We start from the raw sequence: 14,025 nt of genomic DNA on the forward strand, positions 1-14,025 counted from the left end.
CCATTCATATCTTAATGTATATTTATTATATTATACATTATTATGCCTTATAGGTATTATACCTATAAGCCATATCCATACGATTCATTCACTAGTGCCGCCCCTCACTAGGTTTATAATTGTTATATCATTGATATACAATTTATTTCTATATATATGGCATTTATATGCCATATCCATACAATGCATTCACATTTCAATGTATATTTACTTGTTATACATTATTATGCCTTATAGGTATTATACCTATAAGCCATATCCATACGATTCACTTATATAAATATATGTATATTTTTCTATACATAATTTTTTTTTATTTTTGTATGGATTTCTATGCATATCCATAGTTTATATGGATATGCTTGGCGTTCTATATAGTATTGACAAATTCATATGCATAACATAAGTTTTGACCAATACGAGGAGGGGCCCGCCAACGACCACCTCCCTATAGTAGTTTTTTACCCCACGCACTATTGCGTGCCTGTTTACAGTACTAGTGCCAGCTATCACTAGGTTTATATATCGTGTTTCAGTGATATATGGGTAAATTCTACCATTTATTCTTATGTATATGGCATTTCTATGCCATATTTATACAATCCATTCATATCTTAATGTATATTTATTATATTATACATTATTATGCCTTATAGGTATTATACCTATAAGCCATATCCATACGATTCATTCACTAGTGCCGCCCCTCACTAGGTTTATAATTGTTATATCATTGATATACAATTTATTTCTATATATATGGCATTTATATGCCATATCCATACAATGCATTCACATTTCAATGTATATTTACTTGTTATACATTATTATGCCTTATAGGTATTATACCTATAAGCCATATCCATACGATTCACTTATATAAATATATGTATATTTTTTTCTATACATAATTTTTTTTTACTTTTGTATGGATTTCTATGCATATCCATAGTTTATATGGATATGCTTGGCGTTCTATATAGTATTGACAAATTCATATGCATAACATAAGTTTTGACCAATACGAGGAGGGGCCCGCCAACGACCACCTCCCTATAGTAGTTTTTTACCCCACGCACTATTGCGTGCCTGTTTACAGTACTAGTGCCAGCTATCACTAGGTTTATATATCGTGTTTCAGTGATATATGGGTAAATTCTACCATTTATTCTTATGTATATGGCATTTCTATGCCATATTTATACAATCCATTCATATCTTAATGTATATTTATTATATTATACATTATTATGCCTTATAGGTATTATACCTATAAGCCATATCCATACGATTCATTCACTAGTGCCGCCCCTCACTAGGTTTATAATTGTTATATCATTGATATACAATTTATTTCTATATATATGGCATTTATATGCCATATCCATACAATGCATTCACATTTCAATGTATATTTACTTGTTATACATTATTATGCCTTATAGGTATTATACCTATAAGCCATATCCATACGATTCACTTATATAAATATATGTATATTTTTCTATACATAATTTTTTTTTACTTTTGTATGGTTTTCTATGCATATCCATAGTTTATATGGATATGCTTGGCGTTCTATATAGTATTGACAAATTCATATGCATAACATAAGTTTTGACCAATACGAGGAGGGGCCCGCCAACGACCACCTCCCTATAGTAGTTTTTTACCCCACGCACTATTGCGTGCCTGTTTACAGTACTAGTGCCAGCTATCACTAGGTTTATATATCGTGTTTCAGTGATATATGGGTAAATTCTACCATTTATTCTTATGTATATGGCATTTCTATGCCATATTTATACAATCCATTCATATCTTAATGTATATTTATTATATTATACATTATTATGCCTTATAGGTATTATACCTATAAGCCATATCCATACGATTCATTCACTAGTGCCGCCCCTCACTAGGTTTATATAATTGTTATATCATTGATATACATTATTTATTCTTGTGTATATGGCACTTATATGCCGCCATAATCTATAAAAATGCATTTATATTTCAATGTATATTTTCTATATTATACATTATTATGCCTTAAAAGTTATTATACCTACCATAAGGCGATATCCATACGATTCATTTATATAAAAGATATATGTATAATTTTCTATACATAATTTTTTTTATGAATATATGGGTTTCCTAAGCATATCCATATAATACATTTAGTTTTATATGGATTAGATTGGTCTTCTTTATTGTATTGCCAAACTCATATTGATAAAATAAGTTTTGAACAATAAGAGGATCAGCCGCCAACCAACCAACCACTGCTACCATTGGAGGAACATATACTTACTTTTTATATGTCCTCTTACTTGAATGGTCCTCTCTTTACTTGAAAATTTCATTACCATAGGAATCTATTTATACATGGAATATGATTTCCACTACTTTTTCGCGTCACTAATAATTAATATGACGATACAGACTTGCTACCATAACATAAGTCTTGAACAATAATAGGAGCAGCCGCCAACCAACCACCAACCAACCAACCACTGCTACCATTGATAGTAATTTTATATGTCCTCTTTAGTTGAATTTCAATACCATAGGAATATTTATACATGGAATATGTTTTGCCACTACTTTTTCGCGTCACTAATAATATGACGATACAGTCTTGCTACCATAACATAAGTTTTGAACAATAAGAGGAGCAGACACACCAACCAACCAACCGCGCTGCTACCATTATATATACTTATATTTATATAAGTCCTCTTTACTTGAATGGCCTCTTTACTTGAATTTCAATACCATAGGAATATTTATTTATACATGGAATATGTTTTGCCACTACTTTTTCGCGTCACTAATAATATGACGATATAGACTTGCTACCATAACATAAGTTTTGAACAATAAGAGGAGCAGACACCAACCAACCAACCGCTGCTACCATTGAATGAACCATATATACAAACTTTTATATATGTCCTCTTTACTTGAATTTTAATACCATAGGAATATTTATACATGGAATATGTTTGCCACTTTATCATCGCGTCACTAATAAGATGACGATACATTTTGTTTGTTCAATATTTACTTATATATTGATGTTTCCAATTTAGGTCTTTTATATTTCTTCTTCCCTACCTTACACACCACAAACAAAGTGGCGTGCGATGCTGCAAGCAAGCATAATGATTATGCCCGCTTGCAACATCTTTATTATCGAATCATCAAGCAAAGGATAAGCTTCAGTGGATCGCAGTATGGCAGCTGCTCAACCACTTACAACACCTTGCCTGTTACAAAAGTCGTTTACAATTGATTCTAGGCTTTGTCATTGTATTAAATAATGCTTTTATATGTAACTAGCGCGGCATCAGGTGATCAAAGATCCTCCCAATTTACTATGTTACAAATTACATTGGCATCACATCCATTGTCGTTTATAAAGTAAATTATAAACTTTAAATGGTTTAGAAGCCATACAATGCAAATTGCCCCTTATTTATCATTGCAGTCCAGCACGGATACGACCTTAGAGGCGTTCAGGCATAATCCAACGGACGTAGCGTCATACCACTGTTCGCTCGAACAAGTATTGTGCCATTGGTCCGTACCTGCGGTTCCTCTCGTACTACGCAGGAATGCTGTCGCAACAACGTTTTGTCATTAGTAGGGTAAAACTAACCTGTCTCACGACGGTCTAAACCCAGCTCACGTTCCCTTGCATGGGTGAACAATCCAACGCTTGGTGAATTTTGCTTCACAATGATAGGAAGAGCCGACATCGAAGGATCAAAAAGCGACGTCGCTATGAACGCTTGGCCGCCACAAGCCAGTTATCCCTATGGTAACTTTTCTGACACCTCTTGTTAAAAACTCTTTAAACCAAAAGGATCGATAGGCCGAGCTTTTGCTGTCCCTGTGTGTACTGAACACCGAGATCAAGTCAGCATTTGCCCTTTTGCTCTATGTGTGGTTTCTGTCCGCACTGAGCTGGCCTTGGGACACCTCCGTTATTATTTGAGAGATGTACCGCCCCAGTCAAACTCCCTACCTGGCAATGTCCTTGAATTGGATCATACCTGAGTAATTGGAGTTATACCAAATTTTCAAATCAAAAATACATAAATGCACCGTTTTATTAAAGAATTTGTTTGCGATTATATAACAAACTCGTGATACTTTGATCAAGAAGCTTGCATCAAAACCCAATACCATAAGATATAATAAATATATCCGTATAATGGCTAGGAAATGATACACGTTCCATTTAATCAAGTAAGTAAGGAAACAATAAGAGTAGTGGTATTTCATTGGCGATACCAAACCGAAGTCTAATATCTCCCACTTATTCTACACCTCTTATGTCTCCTTACACTGCCAGATTAGAGTCAAGCTCAAAAGGGTCTTCTTTCCCCGCTAATTATTCCAAGCCCGTTCCCTTGGCTGTGGTTTCGCTAGATAGTAGATAGGGACAGTAGGAATCTCGTTAATCCATTCATGCGCGTCACTAATTAGATGACGAGGCATTTGGCTACCTTAAGAGAGTCATAGTTACTCCCGCCGTTGACCCGCGCTTACTTGAATTTCTTCACTTTGACATTCAGAGCACTGGGCAGAAATCACATTGTGTCAACACCCGCTAGGGCCATCACAATGCTTTGTTTTAATTAGACAGTCGGATTCCCCAAGTCCGTGCCAGTTCTGAATTGATTGTTAATTGATAATCGTTATAATTAATAAGAACTAATTGGTTTAACCCAATTAGTATTCTTAAAAATTTTAGCAAGAAAGTTCCACAATTGGCTACGTAACTAAACTATCCGGGGAACAAGTGACCAACATAAATGCCAGACACTCTATTTACCCAGAACGAGCACATAAACCATGTTATTGTTTCCCAATCAAGCCCGACTATCTCAATCTTCAGAGCCAATCCTTATCCCGAAGTTACGGATCTAATTTGCCGACTTCCCTTACCTACATTATTCTATCGACTAGAGACTCTTCACCTTGGAGACCAGCTGCGGATATTGGTACGGCCTGTTGAGAAGTTTGCGTGTCCCCACCATAAATTTTCAAGGTCCGAGGAGAAAATATCGACACAACAGTATATGTCATGCTCTTCTAGCCCATCTACCATATCTCTCTGCGAAAGACTTCCATGGTAGTACGGCTATAAAACAGAAAAGAAAACTCTTCCGATATCTCTCGACGGCTTCTTTATGGTCGTTCCTGTTGCCAGGATGAGCACGAGGCCCATATTTAATAACAAACGGATACTCAACAGGTTACGGAATTGGAACCGTATTCCCTTTCGTTCAAAATTATTCAAGTATATTAATTAGCTTGATTTATATAATATAATTATATTTGTATGGCATTTGTGTTTTACTTGAAAATTTTCGGCTTTCGCCTTGAACTTAGGACCGACTAACTCGTGATCAACCACTGTTCACACGAAACCCTTCTCCACTTCAGTCCTCCAAGGTCTCATTCGATTATTTGCTACTACCACCAAGATCTGTACCAATGGCAGCTCCATGCAGGCTTACGCCAAACACTTCTACGCATACCATTGTACCTTCCTACTCACTAAAGTTTCAAAATTTATATCACAAGTAATATAAATCATCTACTTTAGCGGTAATGTATAGGTATACAACTTAAGCGCCATCCATTTTAAGGGCTAGTTGCTTCGGCAGGTGAGTTGTTACACACTCCTTAGCGGATTTCGACTTCCATGATCACCGTCCTGCTGTTTTAAGCAACCAACGCCTTTCATGGTATCTGCATGAGTTGTTAATTTGGGCACCGTAACATTACGTTTGGTTCATCCCACAGCGCCAGTTCTGCTTACCAAAAGTGGCCCACTGGGCACATTATATCATAACCTTGAACTTCATATCAAGAAAGTTAAGGTTCTTACCCATTTAAAGTTTGAGAATAGGTTAAGATCGTTTCGACCCTAAGGCCTCTAATCATTCGCTTTACCAGATAAGATTATTTTATATAACATTAAAATGCACCAGCTATCCTGAGGGAAACTTCGGAAGGAACCAGCTACTAGATGGTTCGATTGGTCTTTCGCCCCTATACTCAATTCTGACAATCGATTTGCACGTCAGAACTGTTTCGGTCTTCCATCAGGGTTTCCCCTGACTTCAACCTGATCAAGTATAGTTCACCATCTTTCGGGTCACAGCATATATGCTCAAGGTACGTTCCAGTTAGAGGCATAAATAATATAAATATCATTATACATAACTATATAGAACGCCCCGGGATTGTGTTAATTAGCTATAAATAGTTAAAAAACTAATCCCATTATTAGTCAAGTTAATTACGCTATTAGGTTTATATCCCAATAACTTGCACATATGTTAGACTCCTTGGTCCGTGTTTCAAGACGGGTCCCGAAGGTATCCTGAATCTTTCGCATTGTTAATCATACAAGTGCATATAATAAACACAAAAATCAATGATAATTATGCCATTATATAATTCCGAAAAATTAACGCACTGTATTCATATAAATCTATCAGCACTTTATCAAATTAATAACATTTATTCTGTGTTAAAATGCAAGCAAATTAATTTGAATAAACTATAAGTTATATTTTATGATAAATTTTGTATGCTAATAGATTACAATGTCCTTATATGGAAAAAATGCACACTATTATCATAATATTGTTTAAATATTACAATTTTAATGATGAATTTTCCATAACGGATATTCAGGTTCATCGGGCTTAACCTCTAAGCAGTTTCACGTACTGTTTAACTCTCTATTCAGAGTTCTTTTCAACTTTCCCTCACGGTACTTGTTTACTATCGGTCTCATGGTTATATTTAGTTTTAGATGGAGTTTACCACCCACTTAGTGCTGCACTATCAAGCAACACGACTCTTTGGAAACATCATCTAGTAATCATTAACGTTATACGGGCCTGGCACCCTCTATGGGTAAATGGCCTCATTTAAGAAGGACTTAAATCGTTAATTTCTCATACTAGAATATTGACGCTCCATACACTGCATCTCACATTTGCCATATAGACAAAGTGACTTAGTGCTGAACTGATTTCTTTTCGCTCGCCGCTACTAAGAAAATCCTGGTTAGTTTCTTTTCCTCCCCTAATTAATATGCTTAAATTCAGGGGGTAGTCCCATATGAGTTGAGGTTGTGTATAACTTTTTTTGCAATTAATTCTTTATATATAATGATAAAACATTTTATTAAATTCGTTATATATTTTATATATTTGTATGGCATTTGTTTGGTCTAACGAATCAACGAAGAATAATAATATTGTCAACGGCTTTCTATTTACTAATCTTTAATAAGAGACAATTCTAGATAAATTTTTTATGCTAGACATTTCTCAGTATTATTTGATTGAAAAAGAAAATATTTCTCTTCGTTTTTCACATTCAAATTATTTACTAATGTGAGATAATGTTTTTCATATATTTGTTAATATTATGAATAATATAATAATTAAATTATTATTATCCAATAATATACCATATGCTTATAAAATTTCATTATAAAATTTATATAAACAACTTAATTAGCATAGTCTTACAACCCTCAACCATATGTAGTCCAAGCAGCACTATAAAATTAATTAAAGTACATAACAGCATGGACTGCGATATGCGTTCAAAATGTCGATGTTCATGTGTCCTGCAGTTCACACGATGACGCACAGTTTGCTGCGTTCTTCATCGACCCATGAGCCGAGTGATCCACCGCTTAGAGTTTTATATATTGGTTTGGTAATTTTGTCATATATGTTTTTATTGAAAGAAATTAAAAATACACCATTTTACTGGCATATATCAATTCCTTCAATAAATTGATTTTTATACCTAAAACGAATGCTGCGAAATGTCTTAGTTTCATATAACCAATAATATATCAAGTATTTTTTAAATGGCATTTACGGTATTAATACTTTTTTTTAGCGATATATATTGAAATTTATATAAAACATTAACCTGTAATAATCAGGTACAACATTGTACATTTTAGGTTGTTGCATTATCCAATGTATGCGCATAACTGAGATGAACAATACATATCGCAACGCGTGTATATTATGGTCCATATACACACAGTGTTTTATTAATTAATTGCATTTAATATACAATATAATAATAATATTAAATAAATTTAATAATTTCGATTTGCTTGTTCGAATTTGTTATTTGTTTGCTTTTGCTTATTTATTTATCTCTTATTTAATGCAATAATATATTTATTATTACAATTATTATTTCGATTTGCTTGTTCGAAATTTTATATTTGATCTATAAAAGATCATATTTTTGGCAATTTATATTTTATTTGTATTACTATAATATATTATATTATTATAATAAAAACAAATTTTTTTATTAACGGTAAGGATATTAAACAATAATGATCCTTCCGCAGGTTCACCTACGGAAACCTTGTTACGACTTTTACTTCCTCTAAATAATCAAGTTCGGTCAACTTTTGCGAAACAACCGTAACACACAAGGCGTCACAGTGATCACGTCCGGAGACCTCACTAAATAATTCAATCGGTAGTAGCGACGGGCGGTGTGTACAAAGGGCAGGGACGTAATCAATGCGAGTTAATGACTCACACTTACTGGGAATTCCAAGTTCATGTGAACAGTTTCAGTTCACAATCCCAAGCATGAAAGTGGTTCAGCGGTTTACCCGGACCTCTCGGTCTAGGAAATACACGTTGATACTTTCATTGTAGCGCGCGTGCAGCCCAGGACATCTAAGGGCATCACAGACCTGTTATTGCTCAATCTCATTATTGCTAGACGCAATTTGTCCATTTAAGAAGCTAGTGTCCTTATAATGGGACAAACCAACAGGTACGGCTCCACTTATATAAACACATTCAAACACAATAAACATTTTACTGCCACCATGAATGAAGGCTATATAAGCTTCAACACCATAATCCTGAAGATATCTATTTAATATATTTGAGTCTCGTTCGTTATCGGAATTAACCAGACAAATCACTCCACGAACTAAGAACGGCCATGCACCACCACCCATAGATTCGAGAAAGAGCTATCAATCTGTCTTACACACTTATGTTCGGACCTGGTAAGTTTTCCCGTGTTGAGTCAAATTAAGCCGCAGGCTCCACTCCTGGTGGTGCCCTTCCGTCAATTCCTTTAAGTTTCAGCTTTGCAACCATACTTCCCCCGGAGCCCAAAAGCTTTGGTTTCCCGGGAAGCGACTGAGAGAGCCATAAAAGTAGCTACACCCAATTGCTAGCTGGCATCGTTTATGGTTAGAACTAGGGCGGTATCTGATCGCCTTCGAACCTCTAACTTTCGTTCTTGATTAATGAAAACATCTTTGGCAAATGCTTTCGCTTAAGTTAGTCTTACGACGGTCCAAGAATTTCACCTCTCGCGTCGTAATACTAATGCCCCCAAACTGCTTCTATTAATCATTACCTCTTGATCTGAAAACCAATGAAAGCAGAACAGAGGTCTTATTTCATTATCCCATGCACAGAATATTCAGGCATTTGAAGCCTGCTTTAAGCACTCTAATTTGTTCAAAGTAATTGTACCGGCCCACAATAACACTCGTTTAAGAGCACTAATGCAGGTTTTTAAATAGGAGGAACATATGAAAAAATACAAGTATCTAAGCACATGTAAGAACTCCACCGGTAATACGCTTACATACATAAAGGTATAGTACTAACCACAATTGTAAGTTGTACTACCCGTATGAAGCACAAGTTCAACTACGAACGTTTTAACCGCAACAACTTTAATATACGCTATTGGAGCTGGAATTACCGCGGCTGCTGGCACCAGACTTGCCCTCCAATTGGTCCTTGTTAAAGGATTTAAAGTGTACTCATTCCAATTACAGGGCCTCGGATATGAGTCCTGTATTGTTATTTTTCGTCACTACCTCCCCGAGCTGGGAGTGGGTAATTTACGCGCCTGCTGCCTTCCTTAGATGTGGTAGCCGTTTCTCAGGCTCCCTCTCCGGAATCGAACCCTGATTCCCCGTTACCCGTTGCAACCATGGTAGTCCTAGATACTACCATCAAAAGTTGATAGGGCAGACATTTGAAAGATCTGTCGTCGGTACAAGACCATACGATCTGCATGTTATCTAGAGTTCAACCAATATAACGATCTTGCGATCGCTTGGTTTTAGCCTAATAAAAGCACATGTCCCATAAGGTTCATGTTTTAATTGCATGTATTAGCTCTAGAATTACCACAGTTATCCAAGTAACTGTTAACGATCTAAGGAACCATAACTGATATAATGAGCCTTTTGCGGTTTCACTTTTAATTCGTGTGTACTTAGACATGCATGGCTTAATCTTTGAGACAAGCATATAACTACTGGCAGGATCAACCAGAATAATGTTTTTATTCATATTTCATTCATATTTTTGAATAGAAATTAGCAATATAAATTTTATAGATTGTTTTCTATCGAATACGGCCATTTTTATATAGCATTCGTATACGTTTGTTGTTTTCACAATATATACTTGTTCCGCCACTAATAATAACAAGTTTTTTAATTATTGATGTTAAAAACACAATATTTTTTTTCGTAATACGTAATAATTTTCTTTATATTTGCATATTTCATTCTAAAATATCTTTTTTGTTCGACATACGTCATTATTGTATCCACACATGTACAATTTTTGTTTAACCAATATAAAATATTGAATTAAATCATTTGTATTTTGATGATAAATTTAAAATTTATCTGTATATATTCATATAAGACTCTTTGGTAATATATAATATAAAACCGAGCGCATATATGATATGTACGTTAGAAAAATAATATATATATATATTATTTTCTTTTAATATAGGGACACCTCTTTTAATTTATCCCCGCAGGGAATTATCACATAACTCAGTATGTGATAATGGCAGACCAATATACATATATATCAAGATTATCAATACAAAATATATATCATTATTAGCCTGCCTCAATTGTAATTATTTATTTGGATTAACGATAAAGTTCGGAAACAATTTGTTATTCTATGTATAATAGAAACCTTGGCCTTTGTTTCAACATTATTATCTTTGGGCTTAAAATATTAACCGTGGAGCCAAGTCTCATATTCATAAATGAATAAAGAAACAAATTTGACGGATTAATATCTTCTCTACCGACAGACAGTATTTTGTCACGTCAATAGTAGATGGCCGGCCCATTGACCATCCTATAGTAGTTTTTGGACCCAATATCTTTAATTCGGGTATTTTCAATTGTCTTTGCCAATCAACCGTTTGGTACTCTCTCATATAATAAGAGAATACACATATAATTCCATTATATGGATATATCTTCATTATTTTATTTGCTACATCACCCTATAATAGTTTTTGAACCCGTCAACTTCAATTCGGGTATTTTCAATTGTCTTTGCCAACCATTTATATGGTATTCTCTATTATAATAAGAGAATACTAGTGTATATCCATTATATGGATATATCATCTTCATATTATTTGCTACACCACCCTATAGTAGTTTTTGAACCCATCATCTGCAATTCGGGTATTTTCAATTGTCTTTGCCAACCAACTATACGGTATTCTCTCTTATAATAAGAGAATACAAGTATATTTTCATTATATGGATATAATGCCATTTATTTTTCAATATCCATATAATTCATTTAGTTTTGTATGTACAAAACAAGTTTTCTTTATAGTATTGACAAAATCATATGTTTACGCATAACATAAGTTTTGACCAATACGAGGAGGGGCCCGCCAACGACCACCTCCCTATAGTAGTTTTTTTACCCCACGCACTACTGCGTGCCTGTTTACAGTACTAGTGCCAGCTATCACTAGGTTTATATATCAGTGTTTCAGTGATATATGGGTAAATTTCTACCATTTATTCTTATGTATATGGCATTTCTATGCCATATTTATACAATCCATTCATATCTTAATGTATATTTATTATATTATACATTATTATGCCTTATAGGTATTATACCTATAAGCCATATCCATACGATTCATTCACTAGTGCCGCCCCTCACTAGGTTTATAATTGTTATATCATTGATATACAATTTATTTCTATATATATGGCATTTATATGCCATATCCATACAATGCATTCACATTTCAATGTATATTTACTTGTTATACATTATTATGCCTTATAGGTATTATACCTATAAGCCATATCCATACGATTCACTTATATAAATATATGTATATTTTTCTATACATAATTTTTTTTTATTTTTGTATGGATTTCTATGCATATCCATAGTTTATATGGATATGCTTGGCGTTCTATATAGTATTGACAAATTCATATGCATAACATAAGTTTTGACCAATACGAGGAGGGGCCCGCCAACGACCACCTCCCTATAGTAGTTTTTTACCCCACGCACTATTGCGTGCCTGTTTACAGTACTAGTGCCAGCTATCACTAGGTTTATATATCGTGTTTCAGTGATATATGGGTAAATTCTACCATTTATTCTTATGTATATGGCATTTCTATGCCATATTTATACAATCCATTCATATCTTAATGTATATTTATTATATTATACATTATTATGCCTTATAGGTATTATACCTATAAGCCATATCCATACGATTCATTCACTAGTGCCGCCCCTCACTAGGTTTATAATTGTTATATCATTGATATACAATTTATTTCTATATATATGGCATTTATATGCCATATCCATACAATGCATTCACATTTCAATGTATATTTACTTGTTATACATTATTATGCCTTATAGGTATTATACCTATAAGCCATATCCATACGATTCACTTATATAAATATATGTATATTTTTCTATACATAATTTTTTTTTACTTTTGTATGGATTTTCTATGCATATCCATAGTTTATATGGATATGCTTGGCGTTCTATATAGTATTGACAAATTCATATGCATAACATAAGTTTTGACCAATACGAGGAGGGGCCCGCCAACGACCACCTCCCTATAGTAGTTTTTTACCCCACGCACTATTGCGTGCATGTTTTACAGTACTAGTGCCAGCTATCATTAGGTTTATATATCGTGTTTCAGTGATATATGGGTAAATTCTACCATTTATTCTTATGTATGTATATGGCATTTCTATGCCATATTTATATAATTCATTCATATCTTAATTTATATTTATTATATTATACATTATTATGCCTTATAGGTATTATACCTATAAGCCATATCCATACGATTCATATACTAGTGCAGCCCCTCACTAGGTTTATATATCTCATTTTTAATTATATATTGGTAAATTCTATTATTTATTCTTGTGTATATGGCACTTATATGCCGCCATATCTATAAAAATGCATTTATATTTCAATGTATATTTTCTATATTATACATTATTATGCCTTAAAAAGTTATTATACCTACCATAAGGCGATATCCATACGATTCATTTATATAAAGATATATGTATAATTTTCTATACATAATTTTTTTTTTATGAATATATGGGTTTCCTAAGCATATCCATATAATACATTTAGTTTTATATGGATTAGATTGGTCTTCTTTATTGTATTGCCAAACTCATATTGATAAAATAAGTTTTGAACAATAAGAGGATCAGCCGCCAACCAACCAACCACTGCTACCATTGGAGGAACATATACTTACTTTTTATATGTCCTCTTACTTGAATGGTCCTCTCTTTACTTGAAAATTTCATTACCATAGGAATCTATTTATACATGGAATATGATTTCCACTACTTTTTCGCGTCACTAATAATTAATATGACGATACAGACTGCTACCATAACATAAGTCATTGAACAATAATAGGAGCAGCCGCCAACCAACCACCAACCAAACCAACCACTGCTACCATTGATAGTAATTTTATATGTCCTCTTTAGTTGAATTTCAATACCATAGGAATATTTATACATGGAATATGTTTTGCCACTACTTTTTCGCGTCACTAATAATATGACGATACAGT

At 33.8% G+C, this 14,025-nt stretch overlaps 3 non-coding genes across 3 annotated transcripts; all 3 read right to left on the reverse strand.

Moving 5' to 3' along the window:
* Window positions 1–3,201: 3,201 nt before the first annotated feature.
* On the reverse strand, window positions 3,202–7,172 carry LOC119562821. The gene has a single exon (XR_005222058.1). It is a non-coding gene; the product is annotated as a large subunit ribosomal RNA (ribosomal RNA).
* A 401-nt stretch (window positions 7,173–7,573) lies between these two features.
* Window positions 7,574–7,752, reverse strand: LOC119562824. Its single transcript, XR_005222061.1, has one exon. It is a non-coding gene; the product is annotated as a 5.8S ribosomal RNA (ribosomal RNA).
* A 659-nt stretch (window positions 7,753–8,411) lies between these two features.
* On the reverse strand, window positions 8,412–10,406 carry LOC119562810. The gene has a single exon (XR_005222047.1). It is a non-coding gene; the product is annotated as a small subunit ribosomal RNA (ribosomal RNA).
* Window positions 10,407–14,025: the final 3,619 nt, after the last annotated feature.

The sequence above is a fragment of the Drosophila subpulchrella genome, unplaced genomic scaffold, assembly GCF_014743375.2.
Source record: "Drosophila subpulchrella strain 33 F10 #4 breed RU33 unplaced genomic scaffold, RU_Dsub_v1.1 Primary Assembly Seq97, whole genome shotgun sequence".
Taxonomy (NCBI): domain Eukaryota; kingdom Metazoa; phylum Arthropoda; class Insecta; order Diptera; family Drosophilidae; genus Drosophila; species Drosophila subpulchrella.